Source organism: Scyliorhinus canicula, chromosome 17 (genome assembly GCF_902713615.1).
Source record: "Scyliorhinus canicula chromosome 17, sScyCan1.1, whole genome shotgun sequence".
NCBI classification, from domain to species: Eukaryota; Metazoa; Chordata; class Chondrichthyes; order Carcharhiniformes; family Scyliorhinidae; genus Scyliorhinus; species Scyliorhinus canicula.
In genome coordinates, this window is record NC_052162.1 from 65,244,701 (window position 1) to 65,267,274 (window position 22,574).

Genomic DNA, 22,574 nt, shown 5'->3' on the forward strand with positions numbered 1-22,574 from the left:
TAGTGAATCTCCTCTGCACACCCTCCAGTGCCAGTACGTCCTTTCTTAGGTAAGGAGATCAAAACTGAACACAATACTCCACGTGTGGCCTCACTAACAGCTTATATAATTGTAGCATAACCTCCCTAGTCTTAAACTCCATCCCTCTAGCAATGAAGGACAAAACTCCATTTACCTTCTTAATTGCCTGTTGCGTCTGTAAACCAAAAGTTTGTGGCCAGGCAGGGAAAGCATATATAAATTCAATTTAAAGTTATTCTATCTCTAACACATCTCTAGTTATATGCTAGAAAATTAATCATCCAATCAGCACATGTCATATTGTGCTTCAGTTCAGACTTAACAGATTCAAAGTTAATGAAAATGAAATTCCGAAATCCCTATGTTAAGACAAGCCAGTGAATGGTGTGCTTTAGCAATGGCCTGGAGCACATTGGAGCATTGGTGAATGTGACCATTACACAATTGAATTTTACATTTGTTGCAGAGAGGATTGGGAATTAATTTAACCAGTCATGATATTTTCCTCTCACTATCTACCCATCCATAAACACAAAGATATTTTTGATTTGCCCCTTTATGGTGCATATTTCCCAACCTTTCAGTTTTGAGTGATCCAATCCTCTGTATATAACCCCACTGCAAACTCGAGGTCAGGTCAAATAAGAGGGTTTTTTTTTTCCAAAGGCACAAAATACGGGAAGGCATTTTGCAACATCGTGCACTCATACAATAAAAGAGGGATTGGGAACGAACGAGTTACAAGGCAAGACTGTGACAAAAATAAAAGTAAAGGTTTCATGTGAGTTCAGAGTCCAGAATCAAAAGTTCAATGGTGTATTTCTTCAGAGGTTAGCAGAGCTGAAAGTGTTGCAGGATGATCTGTCTTTCCAGAAGTGAGGACTTCCATAATGGGAAAGAAAGCACGCAGGGATGAATTAGTCTTATTGGCACCGATACAGGAGTTCCAGTGATTCCAGTAGTGCATTGTGTAGATGAGGCATATTTACCTGGACAGAGCTCTTTCTGCTGCTACCTATTGGGTGGTGAAATGGTACAGCCCGAGTTCAGTTCCAAATGGCAATATTATAGATTCCAGCAGCTTCCGGGGGGGGGGGGGGGGGGGGGGGGGTCATGTGACGTATTTCCCACTCTTCTCCTGGGTTTTGTACAAAGGATGTATTTTTCCAGGCATGGAATCTGAAGGTGTTTAATAGAGGGTCCTCTTTGTCTTTGCAGACAGACCGTCTATGTGGCCAGAGCTCTGCCTTCGAAATGTAAAGGGTGTTCGTGCATTTCTTTGGAATTTGATTTTCTGCAGTCACGGGTTGCATTAGAACCTCTTTAAAGATACCGAGGTCAGAGTTAGGGCAGGGGGAAGTTGGGTATGTTACTGTGCGGTTTTTGCGTGTGTTGGACCGCTCTGTTGTTTAGTGTGTTAAAATGTTAAAATTAAAAATGCCTCAAAAAAAGATAACAAGGTCCTCTTGGTTTCAGGAGGCTGGTAATTCCTCAGGTCTGAGTCATGGTTAGTCAGGCTTCAAATGGTCAGAGTAAAGGCCTTGGCCTGGATTCTCCGATCCCTGATGGCGAAATCGCGTTCGGCGACAGGGTAGAGAGTCCCCGATGATGCCAAAATCGGAGGTGGCGCCGCTTTTGCGATGCTCCGCCCCCTGAAAAGTGGCATACTCGCAGAGCACAGCGCATGCCATATCCATGGCCTCCGTACGTCGGCTAAGGCCCGCCCTGCGATGCTTCCGCCCCAACCTGTCAAGTTCCCGACGGCGTGGGACACATGTGATCTCATCCGTCGGGAACTCGGCATGGTGGGGGAGGACCGATCCGCAGGCAGGGGTGGACATATTCGGGGCTGGGGGCATTGTGTGGGGCAGTCCGGGGCGACGCGAGCTGACCGAAAGGGGGAATATTTTGTGGGCCGGGTCCGTGAGCAGCATCCATCATGAAGTATGGCGCGGCCACTGCAGGCCGCCGGAGTGCGCATGCGGGACCATGGACCCGGCAATTCTCCGGGGCGTATTGGCAGCTAGAGCCGGGTATTCTACGCTGCCCTACTACTAACCCCCAGCAAAAGGGGGAATCAGTGGCCGTTGTTCGCCAGTTTTCCTGGCGTACACCGTTTTCATGCCGGCGTGGGGACTTTGTGTCCAGAACAGAGAATCCAAACCCTTGTCCATCATTAGAGGGAATTAATAGATTTAGTAAAAGGGGGGTTAGTGCTAACATCACTGCATTAGACTAAAGAGCACATGTTAATCAAATGTTTTATACCCAAAGTGAACTTTACACACGCTCAAGGATCTGAGATCAGCAAGACCTTGGTTGTTTACATCAGAGGAAATAGTCTCTAGCTAGGAGGAGATAATAGCCAAGCACTGGGTGAAGGTTTAATAATAAACCTTTATAGACAAGAATTTTCAACAAAGTTCTATGTACTGACTAACTGTATAAATATTGTGTATCTGTGACTTAGAGGAGAGAGCTGAATTAGAATGCTCTCCCTGAGATCTGTATAGTAGCTGTGTGTTGTGTTAGAGGAGTGCTGTTTTGAGGTTTATCTGGGGTAGTTCCCACCATGCTTAAATCATAAATAAACTACTGTAATCTGTCCCTTAGTCTCCTGTAGTTTGTTTGTAGAAGTCCACCAGGGCACCATTTTAAATAGGATACATTGCTCACTGCTAGCAGATTTGCTGAATTTGCTGGCAGATTTGCTGAATTTTATCATTCCCGCTTCAAGGCTGGATACTTTATTCTCAGAAGGAATCGGGCAGGCCTTGATCTTACTGCCATTCATTATGATTAAGGCTGATCTTCCACCTCAACTCTTGTGATGAATTGCAGGAAGGTTCCTTAGACAGCACCTTCCAAACCCATGACCACTACCATCTAGAAAGACCAAGGGGGCAAATATATGGGAACACCACCACCTGGAAGTTCCGGTCCAAGCCACTCACCATTCTGATTTGGAAATATATCGCCATTCCTTCCCTGTCGCTGGGTCAAAATCCTGGAATTCCCTCCCTAACAGCAGCACTGCATGCACCCACACCACGTGAACTGCAGTGATTCAAGAAGACAGCTCACTGCCACCTTTTCAAGGACAATTGGAGATGTGTAATGGCCAATAATGCCCGTGAACAAATAATTTTTTTTTTAAACTGACAATGATTTTCCAAAATTCCTCAGATTCTAGCATGGTCCGAGTAACAAATATCCACCTCCTGGTCTAACATGCTGCTTGTGAACAATTACTTGACCGTTCAGCAATAAGAGTATTTGACAGCGCATTTGGGAGGTGGTGACACAGTGGAATTGTCATGGACTAGCAATCCAGATACACAGGGTAATGCTCTGGGAAATCACACCACAGCAGATGGTGAAATATGAATTCAAGAAAAATCTGGAATTAAAAGTCTAATGATGACTCTGAAACCCATTGTCCATTGTTGTTAAAAACCCATCTGGTTCACTAATGTCCTTCAGGGAAGTAAATCTGCCATCTTTACCCTGTCTGATCTACATGTGACTCCAGACCCACAGCAATGTGGTTAACGTTTAAAATACCCTCTGAAATGGCCTAACAAGCCACTTATTTCATGGGCAATTAAGATGGGCAACAAATGCTGGCCCAGCCAGTGACGCTCAGATCCCATGAACTAATTTTTAGAAAGATATTTACATTTATATCCTGGTGGATACCAATCCAATTAAATTACATTTCTTTTGGAGACATCCCAATGCCAACCATTGAGTCTAATGCATGCTGATCCAATGTGGATCTCCCAACATGACTACAATTCCTTGAAATGGCTCAACGCTTGTGAGGCAGAATCTCATCTTTCATGCCACTCCAATACTGGGAGGAGAAGAGAAAATAAAACTATGACTGAAAGAAAGTGAAGACAAGTAAAAAGAGGCAAGGAAATGAAAGAAAAATCATAATGTGAGTGAGGTAGAGAGCACCTATGATGGAAGAGAAGGTGGCCTGAGGGAGTATGATTTCTCTCATGGTTTACTGAGACAATGTGACAATAAACATATCCTCTGGCAATGCCAGGGGAAATGTATATCAGTAAATATGTGATGAATATAATTGAAATTGGTACACTTGTAAAGTTTGTGCCACATACATATCTGCTTGACACAAATATTACATTCAAGCAACAACAAATTACATGTGTAGAAGTTAAAAAAAAGTATGTTTGTAAGCAAGTCAATAATTTCCTGTTGGATTTTGTTGACTTGATAATTTGACCTTTCCCAAGGGGAAGAACAAAAGCTTTGTATTGAACCGCCAATCTAATGATAACGGGTGGGATTCTCCATCCAGCATTGGCAGAATCACGAATCACAACCTGGTGGAGAATCGCTCGTCAGCCGAAAATTAAGGTCGGCACCGGGCGGGCCAATGGAACGCCATGCTCTGGAACCTCGATAGTGCTGTGTGAATGTATTCCATGGTCCGCGCAAGCGTGGACATGCAGGTCGTACAGTAACAGCCATTAGCATATCATTAACAGGCCCAACCAGGTAGTCTCCGGGCTCCCGCGTTTCTCCGCCTCCACCGGACGAAATTGACACAGGCGTGTTTTACTTGTGGTATTTAAAAAGGGGAACTTGGCGGCGTGGCTGCTGAGGGTGAGAGAGGCGGTAAGTCAAGTTTCCAAAGGTGCAACCGTGGGCTGCCAGTTGTGCCATTGGCCCGGGTGGGGGGGGGGGGGGGGGGGGGGGGGGGGGCGACTGCCAGGAATGGGGGGAGTAGCGGGGTGTGACTAGAATGAGCCCAGGGTGTCCCCTCCCGGGACTGGAGTGTTCGGGCACAGACCGACATTACCGCAGCCTGCGTGGCAGCCATCTGGCTCCGCACTCTGCGGACTGCCCACTGTGTCCCGTAAATGTGCAGAGCACCACCAGCCATGTAGATGTGTACCCCCCCCCCCCCCCACACTATCCAGGTACCCCCCAGGAAATCCCAGACTCCAGCCGGCCCATCAATGGCATGGGCATGGGCCAGTGCATCCAGTGGTCCCCCAGGTGTTGCCACCCCTCAGTGCACTCATCCAAAGCATTGCCAAACTGCAGGGGAGCAGGTTCTTCTTGGCTGGAATGAGAGTGTATGGGGAGTGGAGCGCTTATATGGAGCTCCAGCTTGTCAGTCTCTCCAGTGGCAATCCAGACCCCAGCGAAAACCAACGTTTAAGTGAATTGGAATTGCATTAGCTCCACATGGCACGATTGCTGGCCCATTTGCATGTCTTGAATGGCTTCGGGACCGGTGCCGCCATGGGAACTGTGGAAAATCTGCCATTCAGTCCTGGCGTCAGCACTTAACCTCTCAAATGGAGAATCTCGCCCAACATTTCCTCAACAAAAACAATTAACTTTGACTTAATTAGAGCATTTCCTCACGGGTAGAATGTTCTGTGGCCTTAAAGGGACAGGCACCATAAACAGTGCTCCACGGTTACTCTCCTCATGACAGTTCTTTTGTGGTAGTATTCATGCCTTTGAGTCAGAAAATAAAGGAGTCAAGACTACTCCAAACAATTCCCGCGCATGCGTGAGAGGGTCCATCTCCGCATCGGCCATCACGAAGGACCACAACGGCTGATGCAGAGTAATAGAGTGCCCCCATGGCACAGGCCCGCCCACGGATTGGTGGGCCCTGACCGGGGGCCAGGCCACCGTGGGGCACCTCCTGGGGCCAGATGCCCCCGCGACCCCCCAGAAACCCTGGAGCCCGCCTGCGCCGCCAGGTCCCGCCGGTAAGGAACCTATTCTGATTTACACCGGCGGGACTGGCTACAGGCGGGTGGGACTACGGCCCATCGTGGGCCAGAGAATTCGGGCGGCCCTGCCGCCCATTGAGTTGCGCCGGACCCCGCCATTCTCCGAGGCGGGCAGTGCGACTCACGCCGGGCCGGTTTTTGGGGGGCAGTAGAATTGGGAGGACGGCGGGGGCGGGATTCACGCTGACCTCCGGCGATTTTCCCACCCGGCGGGGGGGTCGGAGAATCCCGCCCATGATCTTTGGCTGATATCGAATGCGATACTTGAATTTGGACAGTGTGGCTATTGGTACAGTGGCAATATTCCCTCTGAGATAGGAGAGTTGAGATTTCGGCTGCATTGTTAACAGCTTTGGCAAACAGAGACCTTTGCAATGGCTCTAAATAGTGGATTGATGTTCCGTGGGGGATAATTGGGTTCAAAGGATGTGGGAGCCGAGGCCTTATAATTGTTAAGTGTAATTGGATCTTTAGGCCTGGTTGTAACCTATCGACAAGAAGATACATCGAGGATCGGAGCTGTGAGGAAGGCAAAAATGAAAACATGTCCACGGGTAGGGTGGTCCTGTGGCACAGTGGTAGTGCCCCTGCCGCTGAGCCAGAAGCTCTGGGCTCAAGTACCACCCCAGGACTTGATGACCAGAGAAGATGTGTTCATAATGCGGCCAAATAGGTTGTGTCAATCTGCAAATCCTTCCAATATGCCAATGGCTGGCGGTAAGCATGGGAGACATTCCTGGTCAACCATGCTTGAAGTGGAGTGGCACCCCTCAAGCTATAAGCTTCTGGCGACAGACCTGCGACCTGTCCCAGGAATAACTAGCTATGGAGACAGCAACAATGTGCCCTAGTGTACCACACGGTGTGGAAATAGAGTTGGAATGTCCATTGCTATTGTCCAATAAGTAGCTTAAGAATTTCATGCAACCCCTCCCCAGACTAAAACAAAATTAACCTTGAATGTTTCATTGTTAATAATAATGAATCTAACATTGAAACTGCTGATACGCATTTTATTAAATATTGATGAAGTAACCTTATTATGGAATAATTAAAAAGAGGATATTGACGAATTGAATATAAAAAAGGCTAGGTTACAGCCAGTGTCACAGTTAATTATTTATTGTGCACTCCATGCTACTTAAGACAGTCATTGATATTATTTATTGTCAATATGATTTGGGGCCACCAATTGCGGCAACACTGTAATGTAAAAGTAACGTCAGTTGAAGTCGTGTAGAGGATGTAAAATAGTATTTGTTAGTTAAAGCAACATCAACGCTCCCTGATTGTAGCAGTAAATATTAGAGGTGCATTGACAAGTCTGTTGAGGTACCCAGTAATGGAGTGCCTTATGCTGTTTGATTTTGTACATGGGGGAGCTATGTCCCTTCATCTGAAAGGCCCGACAGTCACTTAGTTTTTATTTGGTGAATGCACTATTTTTTACACTTATAAAAAAAACAATTTTCCAAAATACTCCAAGAGGAAATTTAACCATGCCAGTTACAGCTACGATATCTGCAGAAATCATCCAATTATATTTGCAAGATTGTTCCGAAGCATTGAATCCGCGTCTAAGCGAATATTAGCATGCATGTGCCTTGTTGCTTTAAATTAATCATTTTTGACTATTTCCTCACCTGTTATTGGAACCTTCTCCAAGACTAATGACAGTGCCATTTAATTTGGCACTGCTGCCACCTTATGCACATTTTCAGACATTTGGATTGCCCCCAGTGACAAAGACAATGCAGCTATAATCTTTTTCAAACATTTAAATCCACGACAATAAGTTTTAATAAAGAGGAGAGGGGAAAATGCTGGTGAGATAAGGTTGTGCGGTGTTGAGTGTTATAAAGGATTGCAAAGACAAATTGCCCAAACTGCAGGATGAACAGAGCCTGCCTGGACCTGCTGAATTGTTACCTGACGGCACAATCCTCCAATGAATATCAAACCTTGCCATATTTTTGGACATGTTCACATGTCTCCCCGCAGCCCTTTACATTTTCACATGGATCACGTTGGCACTGACTCCCAACACAAATGGGAAAGTGGTACCCTCTGAATCTATTCCCCAGACTGGCCACTCTCAGATTAAACAAGGCCACTTAAAATCTTGGTATGCTGTTCAAACACTATGGGTGGCATTCTCCATCCCGGGACGCCTGGATCGCCTTCCCCAATGGGGCAGAGAATCGAGCGTTGAGGGAAAATTGGTATCAGCGCCAGTGCTATGCTCCGCCCCCTCCATGGACCAGGTCCATGATGCGTGCAGTCGGGGGAGGTGAATAAATGCAAATGGGGGCCCTACGCTCTAGGGTCCGGCCTTCCGTGATTCGTCAGTCCCTCGCCCAGAAATCATGAGGGCGGGATCACTTGTGGTCTCTACCAGCGTGGCCCTAGTGGGTGGTAATAGGGGGACCCCCCCAGGAACCTTTGTAATAGGGGGAACCCCCACAGGAACCCCCTTTAACAGGGAAACCTCCCACAGGGACCCCTTTCAATATGAATCAAAACTGCAGATGGTTTGTAGAAGCTGTCAATAACAGACCATTACTAGAAAGCTATGAATGGCTTGCAGCACATTCTGTGGGTTCTGTGTAAGGGGAGAGATCTCTTTAGGCAGGGGATCCCAGTGGGGGTCCCCTTATTACAGGGGTGACGCACGAGATAAGGCAAAATACTGTACCACCGACGGATGGGCACGATCGATAACTCTCAAAGCGAGATTGGAGTACAATTGAAGGCTTTATTGGACTATATGTTTCCCCCAGCAGCGCAGGTACAGAATGCAGCAGCTAGGGAGAAACAGACTCTTATACCCCGCCTTACTGGGCGGAACCAGCAGGCAGGCTTCACCAATGATCTTACTGTCTCAGGTACCTCTCACACCAATGATCTTACAGCATCAACCTAGGTACCGTAATACCGACTACCAGAAGGGGTTCTGGGGGGGTCCTCCTATTACAACGGTCCATGTGGGGGTCTCCCTATTACTGGGGACCCTTTGTAGTGTCCTACTTCAAGGGTCCCTGGGAAAATCCCCTATTAAAGGGGTCCCTGTGGGGGGTATCCTTATTACAGGGGCCCTTGTGAGGCATCTTCCTATTACAGGGGTGGTCACCCCTTTACTTGGGGGTAGGGGGGGCACCTAGACAATCCGGTGATGGTGGTCTGCTGTGCGGTGTGGATGGGGGGGGGGGGGGGGGGGGGTGGAGAGTCGATTTGCCGTGTGGGGGGGGTTCGGGGCCTATTTTTTATGCGGGAGGTGGGGGTTAGCCAATTGTGGGACGTTGCTGTTGGGCTATCATGCCTAAATTTGCATGGGATAGAACACTGAATTGCCTACTGATTTGCGCTCCCAGGGCGATCGTAAACCTATAAACTGTGATCGCAATTCCGTTCTGGATTCCATTCTCTCCCAAAGAGAGAATTCAGCCCCATATCTTTCCCATTCGAAATGAATGTTTACTTCCACCTCCCAAACATTCCACTTCTTTGCCTCTAATTTAACATGCCACAATTCTTACCCCCCACAATAGCTATTAGTTAAATCGTCAGAAGTCATACAGTCTCTGTACCTCGAAGAGACTCCACGAGTCCGCGCATGCGCCAAAGGGCCGACGTGAACCCGTACATGCGCAGAACCGCCGGCGTGTTTTGGCGCATGTGCGGGGGTTCTCTTCTCCGCGCCGGCCATGGCGGAGCCCTACAGGGGCCAACGCGGAAGGAAGGAGAGCCCCCACGGCACAGGCCCGTGCACTGACTGGTGAGCACCGCTCGCAGGCCAGGCTACCGTGGGACCCGCCCATCCGGGGTCAGATCCACCCGCACCCCCCCCCCCCCCCCCCCCCCCCCACCCCCGAGGACCGCCCCCGTCGACTTACCTGCCAGGTCCCTCTGTGTGGGACCATGTTCGTGATATACATAAATGATCTGGACGAAGGTATAGGTGGTCTGATTAGCAGGTTTGCAGTTGATACTAAGATTGGTGGAGTTGCGGATAATGAGGGGGACTGTCAGAGAATACAGCAAAATATAGATAGATTGGAGATTTGGGCAGAGAAATGGCAGATGAAGTTCAATGCAAATGTGAGGTGATGCATTTTGGAGATCCAATTCAAGAGCGGACTATATGGTCAATGGAAGGGTCCTGGGGAAAATTGATGTACAGAGAGATCTGGGAGTTCAGGTCCATTGTACCCTGAAGGTGGCAACGCAGGTTGATAGAGTGGTCAAGAAGGAATACAGCATGCTTGCCTTCATCGGACGGGGTATTGAGTACAAGAGTCAACAGATCATGTTACAGTTGTATAGGACTTTCGTAAGGCCACATTTGGAATACTGCATGAAGGATTGCCAGAAGGATGTGGATGCTTCAGAGAGGGTGCAGAGGAGGTTCACCAGGATGTTGCCTGCTATGGAGGGTGCTAGCTATGAAGAAAGGTTGAGTAGATTAGGATTGTTTTCATTGGAAAGACAGAGGTTGAGGGGGACCTGATTGAGGTCTACAAAATTATGAGAGGTATGGACAGGGTGGATATCAACAAGCTTTTTCCAAGGGTGGGGGTGTCAATTACAAGGGGTCACGATTTCAAGGTGAGAGGGGGAAAGTTTAAGGGAGATGTGCGTGGAAAGTTTTTTACGCAGAAGGTGGTGGGTGCCTGGAACACTTTGCCAGCGGAGGTGGTAGAGGCGGGCACGATAGCATAATTTAAGATGCATCTAGGCAGATATATGAATGGGCGGGGACAGAGGGAAGTAGATCCTTGGAAAATAGGTGACAGGTTTAGATAAAGGATCTGGATCGGCGCAGGCTGGGAGGGCCGAAGGGCCTGTTCCTGTGCTGTAATTTTCCTTGTTCTATGTTCTTATGTCTAACCCACGGTGGTGGGACTGGACAAAAACAGACGGCCGCTTGGTAAATCGGGCCCGTTGAATTTCCGGGGGCGGGCCGTTGCCAACGGCCCCAACTGGCAGGCGTGATCCCCGCGCTTGCCTTAAAACCGGCGCCGGTGAATATGGCAGCTGGTGTCGGGGTGGGAATCGCGACCCCTCCGGGGATTCTCCGACCGGCGGGGGACGAAGAATCCCGCTGATAATGTCTAACATTAGATGTTATTCCGTGTTTGGACAGCACTTACTGAACAATTCCAAGTGTGCTAAGAATTATACTAACAACCAATTTAAGATCATCATATATTATTATATATTTAGCTTATCATTACATCATTATTATTTAATTAATTACTGAGATGGATGGCTTGAACTGGGAAATTTCCAGATTCACTAACCCAGCTTGGTAAAAATGCTTTCAAATGATGTGGTCGCCCCTGGGGAAGAGGCGAATGGGGCTAGGTGCTGGATGACCTTGGGCTTGTCGACTTCAGAAGCAGATCTATTGAGGAGGGAGGCTGATGAGGTGGATGGAACTCATCTCCAGTTCACCGTTAAAGACCCATCATGAAAGCAGTTGCTACTGTGAGGCAGGAAGCTTCTAGAAGCTTCTGGCTCCTGGGTGGAGATGGCTTTCACAAGTCAGGTGAATAAGAACTGTAATTGTTCACCAACTGGTTACATACACTGGAAGGGATGGCCTATCATGGGGCTTCCATTTGAAAATGCATTGCAGTAAAGGAGCATCCAATGGTAACTTAGTGCTGGCAAGGCTTCACAAGTATCAACCATGGAGATGGCAGCAATTGGCAGTATCTGTAGGTCCTGCCACTCGGCATTAAATTAGATTACCATAATGCTTCAGCTGCTGATTTTCACAGTCCACTTACTTTCATTCCCATCTATCAGGGTCTGGGTATCCAATTGTGTCTTGTCCATTACCCCAATATGCAAAGGCAGATGAGTGTGACTCAGAGGGAGCTTGCCAACAGATGCATGTTTGATTGGGAGCATAGCATGCGACATATGCCATGCCAGCCTGCGTTAATTCTGCCACTGCCCATCAGTTAGTGTTATGTATTTTCTGGGTTGCTATATGTCTTATCCATCTCAGGACAAGGCAGAGATTACGCTAGTTCAAAAACCAAACAACTTATTTATGGAACTTTTCAAAAATCTCAACCTTACAGGAGCTTCAACTCACACATATTCACAGCTCAGAGCCCAGATCTGTTCTGGAATTTTCTCAGATTTCTTAACTCTCTAGGTTCACCCAAAGGCTGAAGCAATTAAAAAAGTGTAAAAGGATCTTTTAGACTAGCAATAATCAAACACAGATTGAACAAACTATTGAACTCTACATCCTTTCCCCCTTTTAACTTTTAACAGGGGCTGGTTTAGCTCACAAGGCTAAATCGCTTGCTTTTAAAGCAGACCAAGCAGGCCAGCAGCACGGTTCAATTCCCGTACCAGCCTCCCCGGACAGGCGCCGGAATGTGGCGACTAGGGGCTTTTCACAGTAACTTCATTGAAGCCTACTCGTGACAATAAGCGATTTTCATTTCATTTTTTCAACTAAAGACCTTGGGGCGGGTTTCTCCGACCCCCCGCTGGGTCAGAGAATCGCCGGGGGGGGGGGGGGGGGGCAGCGTGAATTTCACCCCACCGCTCCGACACCAGCTGTCGAATTCATCATTTGGGTGGGCGTGGGGGGTCCGGCCCCGGGGGCGCCCCTACGGTGGCCTGGCCCGGGATCGGGGCCCACCGATCTGCGGGTGGGCCTGTGCCGTGGGGGCACTCTTTCCCTCCACGCCGGCCTCTGTAAGGCTCCGCGATGGCCAGCGCGGAGAAGAAACCCCCCCGCATGCGCCAGAACATGCTGGCAGTCCTGCGCATGTGCCAACTCGCGCCGGCTGGCAGAGGCCCTTCGCCGCCGGTTGGCGTGGCGTTAACCCCTCCAGCTCTGGCCTAGCCCCGGAGGATTCCGCAACTTCCAGGCGGCCCGACACCGGAGTGGTTCACGCCACTCTTTGGCGCTGGTATGGGCCGCCCCGCCGATTCCGGGAGAATCCCGGCCCTTGTTTTGAATTAAATCATTCTGAACTACAAGCCGTTTCTTAGGGTTCAACTTGTTTGTTTTCTCCAAGCACAGTCTTTGTTGTTGTGGTGGAGTGTGATCAACTTGATGAGGAAGGTCAACATCGCTCAATATAAAGGAAATGTATGCTCATAAACACTGTCCTCAAAGTATTCTGGACAGCTCCTATAAAATGTTTTGCATATGTTCCACTTGGTCTTGTCATCCAACAGGTAAGTGTTGGTCCTGAACAACCATTTTATCTGCTTTGGACCTGATAGAGATGATGTAGGTTTGTGGTCATGATTTGGCCATTTTATTCGAATCCAATCTCCAACCTCAAATTGCAATTCCCTGGCACCTGTACATTTGTCAAAAAATGTCTTTGCTTTACCTTCTCACTCGCTGATTTCATCTGCTTTTGGTCTGACACTTTTGTTAACTGGTGTTGACAGCTTATGACTGGTCTGTGGCATGTAAAAATCATGACATATGATAAGTGTGGCTGCTGTCTTTCTATGTTTATCTGGGCCTCTCTTGTTATTTTCTGAGCACTGGTAAGGTGTTTTGTTTGTGTGTGTGTCTGTGTTCAAATATACGTCATTCATCCATCATTCTTGCTGAAAGCTTTGTCACAGTATGACAGGTAGGATATTCACCAAACATGCATACATAATGTTCCATTGCTGATATCGTTTTGACCATAATATGAACAAATCTTATTCTCTCCAGTGTGTGCCTTCTTATGACCCTTTAGCACAGTGGACAGCACAACGTCTTGATTACATAGATCAGGGGTGGGCAAACTACGGCCCGCGGGCCGCATGCGGCCCGCCAAAGGTATTTCTGCGGCCCGCCAAGTCATTAAAAAAAAAAAAAAAAATTAAAAAAAAATTTTTTTTTTTTTTTTTTTTAAATTTTTTTTTAAGGTTAATGGAGGCGGGCTGTTGGGTTACTTACTGGTATAGGGTGGATACATTGACTTGAGTAGGGTGATCATTGCTCGGCACAACGTCGAGGGGCGAAGGGCCTGTTCTGTGCTGTACTGTTCTATGTTCTATATGAGGCGCCCAGAATCATAACCGGGTGAAGTAATTATTTTACTTAATATACTATGCGGCCCTTTGTGAATTGTGAATTTTTGAATGTGGCCCTTGCACGGAAAAGTTTGCCCACCCCTGACATAGATCATATTTGAAAGCTTGTTTACATCTAAAGATGTCTGTACAGGGAGGAGGACGTCCTTTTGTGGTTTTTGTACACATTATTGTGAGTAAATCCTTTTCTTAAAGGCTTGTATCCTTAACATGACTTGGTGCTTTGCCTTTTGTAATTATGCATACATGCTGTATCTCACTTTCAGGAAGAGACTCAATTTGTTGAACCGATTAATCTTTGCAAAATGGTTCTAATTACCGATTAATATCCTTTTTTTTTAACTTGAGCTGGACTTGGAGTTATGATTCAATTTCACAATTTGGGCACTGTGTTGAAGGTATTTGGATATGATTGGGCATCTGTTGATGACATTACTGAGATCTCCTTGTCCTATAGCCCATGCACTTGAACTGATAAGGCAAGCTGTGTCTGCAACCCCGAGTCTAAGGGTGCATTACTATGCAACTTCTTCAAGTTCAACATGGCAGATTCGATTTGGACAGCTAAGGTTGTGGTTTTTTCCCAACACTAGATCATTATCCTGCATGAGGAGACATTCCCTAACTCGTGAAATTGAAGTATTTTCAAATAATTGGTCACAAATGAGTTAATTGGTTAATGTACCAAATTTATATTTAGAAGATAATTGCCGTAATGCAGCCATACATTGTTTGATAGGCTCACCATTTCCCTTGGATCTCTGACAGAACATACCTTTTGATCGTCGCACTTTTCTATGGCCCAATGTCGCACTTTTCTTTGGCCCAATGTATCTTTCAAGGGCACTTATTATAAATGACAAATGTAGGCATATCTTTTGCAAATATTGGCTGGCCTTCTGCTCTGAGACAATGTACAAGCATCACTTTCTTATGAATCACTGTTACATCCAGCCTGTCCATCATATAGTGAGCAAATATGTCATAAACACTAAAATCCATCACTCCCTCAACATGGGAGAGTCTCTCGGTGATGAAAGAAATGGTTCTGAAGCTGAAGTTCTCCTGGAGTTAAATTTTCTCAACTATCCTCATGCCCAACATGTTTTCACCAAGTTGCCTTTTATCCTATTTATCTCCGAAAAATGTGCAAACTGCACACAGTCACCTGAGGTCAGAACTAGATGGTTCTAGTTCAAAATCCAAACCGTTTATTAATGGAACTTTAAAACATCTCAGAATCTGCAAGTATTTCAACACACATATGTTCACAGCTCAGAGTACAGATCCCCTCTGGAACCTTTGCAGACTTCTTAACTCTCTAGCTCCTTCCACAGGCTAAAGAAATCAAACAATTGTACATGGATCAATTACAAGATTGACATTATCAAACACAGATAAAACAAACTATTTAGCATTGCAGTCAGTGCTGAACTAGAGAACATGACTTCTTGTGACAATAAAGATTATTGTTATTATTATTATATGAACAAACATAGGTTGCTATGTGTTATGATGAATTGAGCAAGATGACTACCTGCCCATGTTCTTTCTTCTTCAAGGGCGGCATGGGGGCATAGTGGTTAGCACTGCTACCTCACAGCACCAGGGACCCAGGTTTGATTCCGACCTCAGGTGACTGTGTGCAGTTTGCACATTCTTCCTGTGTCTGTGTGGGCTTCCTCCGGGTGCTCTGGTTTCCTCGCACAGTCCAACCATGTGCACGTTAGGTGGATTGGGGCTATGCTCAATTGCCCCTAAGTGGGGTTATGGGGATCAGGTGGGAGATTGGGCCTCAGTAAGGTGCTCTTTCAGAGGGTCGGTGCAGACTGCATTGTAGGGATTCTATGATTCTCATGCAAGAATGTCACAGAGCAGGGCAGGTGCAGAAAGCACCGGAAGGATGGTGCCCCACTTCTGTTACCAGGATGTGCAGGTTGTGGTCGAAGAGGTGCAGCAAAGGAGAGATATTACATACCCAAATGGAAGGAGGAATGTTCCTATTGTGACCAAATGATCTTGACAGGAGATTGAAGCCACTGTGAGACAGAAGGTGAGTACCAATGTCACCGGATCCAGTGCTACAAGCAGTTTTACAACCTGCTATGCTCCGGCAAGGTCAGTGATTTGGCAGAAGCACACGGATGTCGCTATGATGGATGACAGTTGAATTCTGCACGTGTTGGGTTATTCTTAACACATAGACTCAACCATGTTATAGGAGCACTATGACACTTAGGTAGGTGCAAGCAGTTATGGGGTGACGTGTGAATACCTACCGTGATTTGCCACTTTGATGACCTCTCCTTGGATACAAGATAAAATGGGCTTGCATCACTCTGTATCTTGTACTTACAGGAGAAGAAATCTCACAATAACCAGAAAGGTGGCCTAGAATGGGGTGGCTTAACATGGCTATGGGCAATTTGGTCAATTAAGGAGACGGCAATGGAGATTATGAGGGTGCCAGCAAGCTCATTATCAGACATGGAGAATTGTCCATAGCAGATGCCAAAGGCAGTGTTCGAGGCACTTTTGATCAAGGTGTCAATAATGGAGATGGTGCTGAGAATGCACTAATTAGAATGAGAGGCTGTTGTGAGGAAGAGTGCAGAGGGTGGGTTTCATGATAAGGGTTCTATTAAAGGAACTAGCCTGGATCCTCAAAATGTCACGGCCTTCTTCTAATTGCCTCCTTTAGTGTAGCAGGCAGATGCAATTGGGGCTCACTCACCACACTCCACTTGAGCCAGTTCTTTTTCTCAGGCATCAGAAGGAGGAAGAAATGGCGCGGAGGATGCACTGTGACACCTTGCCAGCCCATACTCTATCAACGCAGTTACTAGCACTTTGTTGGGCATAGTGTGCATAGACACAATGACACGAAGTTAAGGGCATCACACCAGAATGCAGGAGGAGATGTCTGAGCTGGAACATCCGTGCACGGTTCCCCTCAGACAAAGGAGGACACTCATGATAATGCTCCCGCAGGCCTTGTTGTAGGACCTCTGAAATCACCTGAAAGAATACAATACTTGGAACAACAGCAGAGTTACCTGAGGTAATGTGGGCTCATGCACTTTGAGTGGAGCAGTCCATCGTGGTCATGAATTCTACATTTTCTCAGGGGCTTGATTGCATAAACTCCAACCATGAGGGAATGGCCAAACTCATTGTTAGACACTTGCAGCATCACAGTATGCAAGAGCTGAGTGATGTCCTACAAAGGTTTCAGAGCTCACTCAGTTGCCTGAACTATACTATGATTTGATCTCCAAGTAAAGGCCAGGAGCTGCGTACCCACAGTAGGGCATTTATACTGGTGGCACAACAGTGGCTAGAAGGGACAACTTCTGCCAGCCCCATCCAACATACCTTTTTAAAATTCATTTACGGATGTTGGGGAGGGAATTACAGGATTTTGACCCAGCGATAGTGAAGAAACGGTGATGTTTCCAAGTCAGGTTGATGAGTGACTTGGAGGGGAACCTCCAGGTGGTGGGGTTCCAAGGTATCTGCTGCCCTTGTCCTTCTAGATGGTAGTGGTCATGGTTAGTGCTGCTTAAGGAACCTTGGTGAGTTCTTGCAGCGAATCTTGTAGATGGTACAGATGGCTTCTACTGGTGAATGTTTGTGAAAGAGGTGAAAACCAACACAGGGCCCTGGAAGTAGGCAGTGAGAGTTTTGAGAAAATATTGCTCTCCCATTTTCCATTGCTACCCTGTCCGCTCTGTTAGGACCCTCATCGGTGGTACATGCCCCAGTGACAATGGCTGCCCCTGCATGAATGAAGAGCCTGCAGCCTCAGGTCCCCAATGGGACTTTGCGTGACAAGGCAGGCTGTCACTTTCCTCAAAGCTATATAGCATGAGAGGTGAGCAGCTGCCATCCACATTCTCTGAGGCAACGTATGGATCACCATGGAAGTGAATTCGCAAATGAATGTTGCCACTTTGATCAATGAAGGATTCACAGTGGTGCCATTTACTATTAGTAGTTAGATTCATTCTCTTTGCAAATACATGAAATTTCTACAATGGATATGGTGGACATTCATTGTTCAGTAATACCTTCAGTTACCAGGTAACTAGAAAGCAGTACATGCTTACCAGTGGAAATGGAGACTGCAGCCAGTGGAACATCTCTTAGAGATGGTATGTCAAGGGTGTGCATGTCTGGCAATGGAAGGATGCTTTGTTATCCAGATGTTCAGAGAATGTAGTAGTCCATGTAAGGGTGAGAATGTAGTGGGTGACCCAGAGGTGAATTTGAAGAAGTAGCGATGTTCCAACTTCTTGAAAAGATGTCGTCCATCTGATGTAGTTCAACCCTGAGTGCTCTGTAGAAGGCCATCAGACTCACGTGAGTATTGCACAGTGACAGAATAGTGGCTACATGCCAACAATGTTTGAGGAAAGCTATCTTTGAGGAAAGCTCGCATTTATGGGATCTCCCATGCAATTGAAGCCTTTGTCCTTCTCGGTGTCAGAGGCTGTAGGTTGACCAGGAACCTTGTTGCATGTTGTAGCTGTCACACACTGATGTCACTCTGTGCCCCTGGTGGTTGGTGATGGTGGAAGGTGTGGATGGTGTGGCAAGCATATATACGGCTTATTGCTGCACACTGTCCAATCACTGCATATCTGTTGGTTCATGCACTCATACCAGGTACTGAGTATCAACTTATATTGCTTACTTGCAAGCATGATATGGCAGCTCCTCCTGACTCTCCTCCTCTTCTCCCACAACTGAGATAGCTCTCTCACCAGCCTTTGGCCCCTCAATGTGAATGCCCCACTGCTGTGGCAAATTGCGGACTGAAGAAAATGACCACTACCCTCGACACCCTTGCATGCTAGTACTGTAGTGCTCCTTCCGAGGGATAAAGGTCGCTGAACCACATCCTCATAAGCTCAATAACCTCCTTGATGATGATGTTCAAATGCAAGTGACTGTTGTTTGGGCAACAGTGGGGCCCTGCCTCTGATTGCCTCGAGGGAGTAAGCAGCCACCTCCTTAATTGGTACCCTTTGTCCCTAAGAAGACAACTACTGACTTGGGGTCTGGGCTGGAAAAGTAGAGGCAGAATGCTTCAGACCAAAAGCACCTTGGCAGCTGGTGGGGAAGCATGCTCATATGTGTAAGAATGCCTTACCTTTATCCAACTTGCACACTGATGAAGCAAAATGGTTTTCTGTTTGGAAAGGTTTCCAGCTGCTACATTGGTGTTCTTATATAAATGTAGGTATCATGTACCACTCCTTGAACTTGTGGGACACCGACTATGAAGGGGGAAACTGTGATCTTCTACATCTGTGACACAATGGGCGGATTCTCCGTCCCGCCGCACCAGTTTCCTGGTGCAGCGTGCCCTAACCGGCAGCGGGATTCTTTGTCACGGCCAATGGGATTTCCCATTGTGGGCAGCCCCACACCGTCGGGAAATCCCCAGGTGTGCTGCCAGCGCAATGCAGAATCCCGGCAGCGGAGAATCCAGCCCCATATCTGTGAGGAGGTTGACGTGTTCCCCAACTAAGCCAAGAGTTAATTGGTGATGGTGATAATGCACCAGTGGGCGGCTGATTAAGTGATACCACAGAGATCTGCAACAGACCCCTGGGAGAATCCATCTACATAGAAATGGAGAACCACAGGGACCTTCAGTGTAGCAGGCAGGGCTTGGGGGTCAGTTGATTGTGGCACAAAATCTTCCTTCTCCAACAATTTCTCTTGAAACAGGGGATGTTTTCCAAAACTGCCTGTCAGTCATGTTGAGCTAACTTCTTCAGAGACTTCATAGTCTTCCCTCAGGGTAATATTTCCTCCTCCTTCCTGCTGCCCTCTGTGATGGTGGCTTCGCCAACTCCTTGGGCGGGTTCCCTGGCTCTGAACGCAAGTAGCTGGTATTGCCCTTCCTCTATCGCTGTGTGAGGTATGATGTCATACCCATTTTCTTCTGTTTCCTTCCTTTCTTCACTGCACACTCTTCGACCAGTAAAACTTGCAGTCTTCCCTGTTTCCCAATGTAAAGAATAAACGAAAGGGACAAACAGGTTTGTCCTTCCAATTCCAGAAGAAGTTCCCTCTCCCTCCTTTGTGCTGTGCCACAAACCACTATTTGTGAAGTAAAACTGTTGCCTTCAAAATTTAAGTTAGTTAAGCTCTTCACACACCTCTTTGGAGGCCTTCGAAAGCTTTTACGACTTGTCCATAAAGTTGTGACTCACGCACTGCAGCAACTGAATTTGCATTATTTTAAACGCTGCACAGCTCTTACATGTTTCAGCAGATTTGTGATCTGCACATGTGTGAATCACACCGAGTCCTCTTCCCCTTAACGACCAAAATGGTTTAAATGGAAAATGTGGGCGTGGGTTGCGGGACTTCCAAATTTGGGTCCTGGCTGCCATTTTTGTGGCGTCTTCCCAGCTCTGTAAAGGTCTGGCCCTAATTTTCTAAACCTTCTCCAAAATGATAGTCATGTTGGGAAAATGTGGCTCATTCCACACAATGAAAATAGGTGGCTGGCCATCAAATGATGAATCAGAATTGAGCTGAGTTGCTCAGTTAATCTCATATCAGCAGTCCTCATATACATTTGATTGAGGACGCTGAGAAAATAAATTCCTAACAGCATATTTAATTCTAATCTGGTGGAGAGAACTGCTGGACAGCAGAGGAATTCACTTTATTAATCTCGCCTGGTTTCAAAAGTGTGTACTGCAAGTGAAGGGGCACCGCTGGAATGGCCAAATAGATCACAATGTTGCAAGATCTATCTAGTCATACTTTATGTATCAATTCTGAATTGACCAAGAGTCTCAATTCATCATAAACGTTGTGGTGCACAGATGACATCACCATGCAAATTTCAGGCTATGGGAATTTCCTCTCACCGTGAAGAACTGGTGGAAACACATTTTGAGATACATTTTTCTAATAACTCCCAGTCGTTTTTCTGTTTTGTAAGAATTCCACGGAAGAGAGGGGAAAGTTTTTGTCATGTAAACATATTGCTATCAAATACGGAAAGGTTTGATAAAAGACTTAGTTGGGAATTGGCTAGACTGAGGATTCTTTCTTCTGCAGAGAATTCCGGAAATACAGACATTTAATTCCTATTGACCTTATCATATCTAAAGTGGGGTAAAAGTATAAATCTATATTTTCTGTTCTATAACCCTATTTTGGAAAATCACAATCCTCAGATAGAACTTTCCAAATGAATATCCTTTTCCTGCATCGAAGAACAACTTGACTTTAAAGAAGAGAGTGATGATCACGGCTCCACTCGTCTTGAACAATACTGATACCGTTGCTATAGTGACTGGTTAGCCATTCTAATCGAATCATGCTAATGTTTTCTGCCTGTTGTCTTCCACAAAACATTCATCCATAACATTGCATGTTAATTCCCCTCATTTCACCAATCCTGACCTGTCAAAGACAGCCACCCTGCCTTCGGAAAGGAGGCTGATTTAGACCAGGATTCAGGAGTTTCTGTTAAAACAGGCACCACCTTTATACCCACCTATAATGGATACAGAAGTGATTCAGTGTTTGAAGTGGAAATTTAAAAGGTTCAATACATGTAAGCTGCTCTGGACTCAGCGTATGTGAGATCAACCCAGCCTCAGAAGGTCACTGGCACCTGCCTCCCTCCCATGCCCACACCTACCACCCTCCCCCCCCCCCCCCCCCCCCCCCCCCCGCCTCACCTTCTCCTCTCTCCCTGCTGTGGATCCAGGTCTGGTTAAATAGGTGGAACAGTAATCCCTGACTGCACAGGCTAAGCAAATGTGGCACCCAGACAGTGATAAGAGTCAACAAGCTCAGGACCATTTCCTAACCGCGACACGTGAAAGATTTTTTTTTGTCTTTACACCAAGGAGCTATTATAGGCATTGCCAGGTTGCTGTAAATTCAAGAGAAGTCTGTTTTTCTGACAGAATGAATAAACATTCAAGGAACCTATGAATTGTGCATGAGGTGGAACTGACTACTGAAGTATATTAATATTACTATCATTCCTCTTTAACACAACTGGATGTTAATTTTACACATTTTGATCCCAGAACTCAAATGAATTGAAAGAATAAAATAGACTACAGCTACTTACATTACCAGTTAAGGGTTTCCATGAAATAGCTTTTTGAACAAATTACAATTGATGCCTCATAATCGCAGCATATTTATGGACACAGGGAAATGCTTCAGCAGTCCTTCGTCGTGCTATAACATTCCCTTACCTTTTTTATCCTGGCCGGTTAAGGTGATGCACTCTCTCCCAAAGCCTGGCCGAGAGAATTCAGTGAGGCTCCCATTGAGGAGCAGCAGTGGCAGCAGATGGTTTGCTTACATCTACATCACTGTCAGCAAGTAGTACTGAGGAGCTCTCTGCAGATCTACCAACCCGGTTCACACTCACCCAGCTCAGATTTGCTGTGGAAAACCAGCAATGGAATTTCTCATCAGGACTGGATTTTCTTCATTTATGCCAATGGGTGATATGAGAAAACATAAAGCCTTCTCCTCCACTGGCAAACACGAGTCTTCTATTCCGATGATAAGGATGGAGCAGCCAGCAGAGCAGTTAGAAGGATTATACGAATTTTGATTCACCTTAATACTTGTCTGTTTCTGTCGTTCAGGTATATTTTTTAAACTTTTGAAGTAGCTGGATCAAAG

At 46.5% G+C, this 22,574-nt stretch overlaps 1 protein-coding gene across 1 annotated transcript in view; it reads right to left on the reverse strand.

Annotated features, from left to right (window-relative positions):
* drp2 (dystrophin related protein 2) overlaps nt 1–22,273 on the reverse strand; it is a 489,581-nt gene extending 467,308 nt beyond the window's left edge. The window contains exon 1 of the mRNA XM_038775302.1: nt 22,136–22,273. The gene's annotated coding sequence lies outside the window, so the exon portion shown is untranslated. The remainder of the gene's footprint in view (nt 1–22,135) is intronic.
* Between the last annotated feature and the right edge of the window lie 301 nt (nt 22,274–22,574).